Here is a 6,242-nt window from a genome sequence, read left to right on the forward strand (position 1 = left end):
AAAAAAAAAAAAAAAAAAAAAAAAAAAAAAGAGGGAGTTTTAACAGCTTCTGAGCCATACATGCTCATGATATTTTTGTTTGTTTTTTCTTGTTTACCATTATTTATTGTCCCCTAAGTCACTTCTTCTCTCTTACGGGTTGCCAGCTCTTTCTGTACTATACCAGTCTGTATAGGCCCTAAAACTAAATGCATTTTTGTGTCAAGGACATCCACTACAAGATCTTAAAATGCACTCTAGTCCTAATTCAAGGCCTGTCTGTCTCTACTATCCACAAAACTTTGAACAGAGGCTGACAGCTTTTTCTGCTTCTAATACATCTCTGCTTTCTTTTGTCTTGTGATCAGTTACCAGGTGATACAATCTTTCAAATTCTGCTCCCCCTTTTAAAGCTCATACCGTGTTACACACCCACTCACAGTTGCTGCTGCAGGAACTGGCTGATTTGGACAAATCTGTACCTCAAAGACCTAGTAGTCCCTGCTGAATATGCCATTCCCTCAGCTCAACCGTTTCTTCTGAAAAGGAGAGGAGGGCAGATATTCTAGGAGCAGAGTGGCCATGTCAAGTGAGAAGTCAGATTAGGTTTTCTCTGTGATTCCCCTGTCAGTTTGCCTGGTTTTGTCCTTTATAGGTAACCATAATAAAACCACTCTGTACTCAGCTGCATCAGGAGAAAGGAGCAGAGATCTCTGATCACATAGGACTGTGATTAGAGGCTTTTAAAGCAACAACCAGCAAACTTTGGGCTTCCATTCAGTGTCCACCTGTCACCATCTTGCTCTGACTGCCTTCTATTTTCTCCTCTTCCTCTCAGATTTTCAGACACTAGCATTATCCATCACAAAGACTGCCACTTGGCCAGGCAAAGTTTGCCTGGAGTGAGTCACAGCCAGATCATAGAGTGATGTAACTACTGTTTCTCTGCTTTCCTTGGATCATTAGCAATCCTGGAGTACCTGGGTTGCCCTGAATTCATCTATTTTACAGCAAAGGAGGTAACTACCTGAACACAGGACTGCACACCTGCTCTATTCATTCCCAGTTTTCTATGGTGACTGTAGGCTTCCACCTACAAAAGTTTTGCCAGAGGCTTGGTTGCTCACCAGCATACTGGAATTGTTCACAAACAGGTTTGCCCATGTTTTTCACTGATTTCTTACACTCAAAATCTTGTGTACTGCACCATATACACAGTGCTAAGAGTTTACCATTAATCCAGTAAATATTCTAACAGTCTACATTGTCTGATTAATGCAGAAAAGCCTCACTTTCCTGATGCTGTAGTCACCTTTCCACAATGTGCCTCTAAGCCCTGAGCTTGGCAGTCTTCCTGATGCAGATGAGTGAGGGGGCTTGCTTTAGGACAAGTCTTCAGCCCCTGAGGTTCTCATGAGAAGAACAGTGATGTTGCTGTTGCAGGATTCTAATTCCTCAGTCTGGGGTACGTTTGGTTTTATTTTTAAACTTTTTCCTTGCACCGTCTGCTCCCATCTCATTGATTCACAGCTAGTCCCCATATTGCACAATATCTTTACTCCAGGGCTCTCAGGAGATATCTACCATCCTCTGCAATTTTACCCCACTATTATACAAACATTTACTCTACTAAAATCAGTAGTTTCAGCAATATAAAACTGTAATTCTTAGAGGAGAATCCAAGAGACAGGTAAGAGACAGGTTGATTTTTCAAATTTGCAGTAGTTTTGCTGGAGTGCATAGTCAGCAGAGCTGTATAAAACTGGAGGTCATTGCATTGTTAAGTTCAGATTTGTCATTTAGCTGCTCGGTTAAAGCATCTATAAATGGAAGACATCACAAATATTTATAATGAGGCAATATAAAAGTCTCTTTTACAGCCTGTCTGCAATTTAGTAGTTTGTCAATATAGAATATAAAAAAGTTAAACCCAGTAAGTCTTCCAGTTTGTCCTGTTTTTGTAGAATTTGCCAAATTTATGTTAAAATCCCAACAGACATTACAAAAAGCCTTATATCTGTGACTGTTAAGGCCATGAGCAAATATGCTAGTTGCGCACTACTCTATTACATTAGCCAACTGTTGATAAATATACTGTAGAAATAGTGAAATATTCAAAATGCTCTGTTCTGGGGAAACTTAACAACTATTTTTATGTTGTCGTTTGTTCCAGCTCTTTTTTCTCAAAGAATTTGGAATATTAATAATTGTGGAAGGATAAATGATAATTATAATATAATGTTATATATTATTTTATTATAATATTATTATATGATAGATTTTCATGTATTGTTAAATATATATAGTGATATAGATATAAATTTTTGCCTTAACATCAAACTTTTATAAATTTAACATTTTTTTTAAACAGTGATACAGTTCACTGTCTCTGGTCAATCAGGTTGATAGTAGTCAAAAAGTAGCCATAATAGTACACTAAAGTAGGAATAGTACAGTATAAAGTAAAAATCTTTTCAAAGGTCTTTGATGTCTTCCTGCCATTAAAGCTTAGTCTCATAAACCACACCAAGTCCTCTCCTGACACATTTCTGTTGGTCATTATCTGGTCCTTTTTCTATTTACAGTTAAGGCATTAATTTATGCAAATAAAGAGATTTCTTCATTCATAAGCTAATTGTCCTCACTGCCAGAATTTTTCGTTCTATTTCCTCCTTCTGTTGTTTCAGCTGCACACAGTTAAAATACTGAACAACTCTTAAAATCCATGGTTTCTCCTTTGCTCCTTGACCTATGGACTCCTTCAGCTCTCTCCTCAGTAACTCCTGTGTTGTCATCTGATTCAACACGTACACAAGGAAAACTTAAAGAATGAGCTGAGTCATTCTCTAAATCGGGACCATCCTCCTCTGAACACAAAACCTTCCTCTGCAGCACTTAAGGGCAAGTATTACCTATGTCATTTTACATACAATGTTTTGGATTCTCTTACTTTAAATTATTTGTGTGTCTACCTGAAAAGCACATAGTTTAGCTGTATCCACCAAAATTTTCTTTGTGTCTGTATCATTTGTGTTACATAATGCCAAAAACTTATTCATCCTTCTCACCCCTACGTTCCATTTCCTTTGGGTTTTTTTTTTCATTTCAAAATAGTCTCACATCTTCACTGGATTGTTTTTCATACATATATGTAATATCTGTGAACTGTGGCTACTTTGCAGTCGTTCAGGAACCCTCGAGTCTCAAGGAACATAACCTCCTGTACAATCACATCATTATTCCAATCATTCCATTAAAAGATGCTCACAGTGAATATCAATCTAGCTTAAGTCATCCCTTATACCTAACATTTCAATGACTGACTAATGAGGACATACATTAGACACCCTGAAAGGGAGGAAAAAGCAAGACCAAGTGCTTATGTCTTATTATTTTCTTAGCACTATAAAATACCTTACATGTTCTTTGCATTTTTAAATGAATGGACTTGCTTTCAGTCTTGTCTCTGTGCCTGCCAAAAATGTGTGCTCTGGTAGGTTGAAACCACTCTAGCACTACTACAAGTGATTAGAACTAGGATTTTTTCATGTTTATGTCCAAGTTGCTGGGTTACTTGCAGCTCTGGATAAGATTTACAGAGAATTCCTAAGAGCTCTGTATCTGAGTTGTATTACATTGCTTGAAATAAACCTTTTCAGCGCATTTCTCCAATATAATTCTTTTCACGTTTGAGGAATTTTCATGCTAGCTCTGTTATTATAAATACTGCCTTTATGAAATTTTTAATATCCTAAATTAGTACTTTTTCTTTTTTATTTTTTTTTCATGTGCTTGTATATTTATCTTTTGCCTATCACAGGTTTGTTGGTATTTTTTTTTTTGTTTATCATTGATTATTTTTTCTCTTTCTTTTTTACAGTAGGTCATGTGGCATTGATATGCTTAAGGAATTTAAAGCTGCAAGGAAGAAAATTGAGCCACATGTCGATGGATGAGATTGGCTTTATGGTTTCTTCACGACCTCATTGCATGTTGGTGAAGGGACAGGACTGTGAAATATGAGATGCAAGTGTCATCAAAATGTGTCCTTGGTATTGCAAGGAGTTGCACAAGGAGCCATTCCTTTTCTGCAAAATGAAACATGAGCATTCATAACTGTAAAAACCAAAACCACTGCCATTATGTTTCCTGTTTTTCTAATGTCCTTTCTATAGCATGAAGTGTAGATATTCCTATTAACAATTAAAAAAAAACCCAAAAATAAATAAAAAAAAAATACAAGCTATCACCTCTTGTCTCTGTTTTTCTTAAATCTAGAAATGTTTTGCAAATTTAACTTAAAATATTAGTGAAGTGCCTTGCCCTGGTTTTTCATTTTTAGAATAAACTGAAGTATCTCAGCTTTTAGTGTCTGTCCTGCTTGTTCCCGTTTGTATGTTAGGGATCAATTTTTCAGAAACATCAAGACCTCTTTCAACACTGACACAACAGGGAACTGAGGTGGGTTCTGTTGTGTTTCTGTAGCAAATTAAATTCATTTTATTACCTGTTCAATACTCTGAAACGTGAAAACAAGTATTTTTCTAAGTTTGAATCAGGTACATTGTGCCTTTCAGGTTAATGTATTTTAAGTACTGCTTTGAGTCAAGTTTGCACATTAACTGAATGAGGTTTGATTGGTTGTATTCTTTTCATTCTTTTCAAGAAAAGTCTTTTGCATTTTATATTAGCTCTGTCACTAAAAACTATAAAATCTTCTCTGATAACTTTCCATTGTGTTAGAGAAGATTCAACAAAGCCTTTAATTTCTTTTGTCTTACGTTGTAAACCAGGATAGTTAAGGGGAAAACAAAAAAGTCTTCCAAGGATATGGTGTCTGCCTGTAAAAATAATACTGTCGTTCATGGTTAGAGATAACATGCAGAGGTTATAGCTGTGTGAGCTATTTAAAAATCAAAAGCAGCACAGTCAGAGCATAGTTGTGTTTCGAGGGGCAGTACATAAAAGTTGTCCCTCAGGAACATGTCGTTCTAAAGTGTGACCAAATATAATTATTTCATGTGGTGCCACATAATTGAGATGACTTGGAATTCCCCCTCTTGTAACACTTTTGATCTATCTGCTAAGTTTGACAGGGTAAGGTTAAATCCCCTTCTGCTATCATGTATTGGAAAATACTTCTGGTACTAAGAATAGCTCATTAAAGGTGGATGGAAAGTCTCCTTTTCTAATGTACATATTAATTACCATAACCCTCAGTGAATTTATCTTTGCTGGCAGAATATCATACCTTGCTGCTGTATCTAAGAAACTTGAGTTTCTTGTTGATTAAAACTGTCGCTTGCCTGGAATAACTAGATCCAATAAAGTAAAAACATGGGAAGTGGAGCAAGATTTTTTTTAAATATACATTTCTGTTCTAAGGAAATCAGCTTTCTTTTTAGAGAGAATTGGAACTGAACACGGGACTTTTGAGTCAGTAAGCTCAGATGGTACAATCCACTGTTCTTTTGGACCTCTTATTCCCTCTGCTGAATTATTGGTTTGCAGCAATGTCACTCATGGCGGAAAACATGTTAGTAGGTAAACTTACTTCAGTCTTAGAATTTAAAGTGAGTGATGCCAGAGACATCTGTGGCCTGGAGGCAGAGGCAAAACGCTCCTTTCTCCCTACAATACACATGGAAAACTCTTGGTAAGGAAGAAGAGCTGGGGAATACATCACCAGTCTGTATGTACATCACCAGATCTGTGTCTCTCTGTTTCCACAGGAGCTCCCTTACCTTTTTGCATGTTCTCTGCCCCAGCACAAGGAAAATCACTGTGTAACCACAGTTTGAGATGTGTGCTACAGGGCCTTCTTCTACAATCCTCTACAATGACTCTTTGACTCACCTCCCAGAGTGCAGTGCGGGGCGAGTAAAAATATCACGGGCCGGGTCAGGTTGGGAGGGACCACAGTGGGTCATGCGGTCCAACCTCCCTGCTCAAGCAGGCTCCTGCCAGAGCACATTGCACAGGATTGCATCCAGGCTGTTCTTGAACACATGACACAGGATTGCATCCAGGCTGTTCTTGAATACCTCCAGCGAGGGAGACTCCACACCCTCTCTGAGCAATCTGTTCCAGTGCATGATCACCGGCACAGTGGAAAAGTTCTTGGTGTGCATCAGTTTCTGCCCATTGCCTCTTGTCCTATTACTTGGCACCACCGAGAAGAGCCTGGCTCCATCCTCTTGGCACCTCTAAAAATAACCCTAAATAATTAGTAACATATGCAGCCTTGTTTGGCTTTCCTTTCA

The 6,242-nt window shown here is 37.7% G+C and overlaps 1 long non-coding RNA gene across 2 annotated transcripts in view; it reads left to right on the forward strand.

The window, feature by feature from the left end:
- Positions 1–2,876, forward strand: part of LOC108507664 — a 10,968-nt gene extending 8,092 nt beyond the window's left edge. For both annotated transcript variants that reach the window (XR_001878216.1, XR_001878217.1), the window contains 2 exons: positions 1,261–1,444; positions 2,667–2,876. This is a non-coding gene — a long non-coding RNA (uncharacterized LOC108507664). The remainder of the gene's footprint in view (positions 1–1,260; positions 1,445–2,666) is intronic.
- Positions 2,877–6,242: the final 3,366 nt, after the last annotated feature.

This window comes from Lepidothrix coronata, unplaced genomic scaffold (genome assembly GCF_001604755.1).
Source record: "Lepidothrix coronata isolate B3197 unplaced genomic scaffold, Lepidothrix_coronata-1.0 Scaffold264, whole genome shotgun sequence".
In the NCBI taxonomy this organism is placed as follows: Eukaryota; Metazoa; Chordata; class Aves; order Passeriformes; family Pipridae; genus Lepidothrix; species Lepidothrix coronata.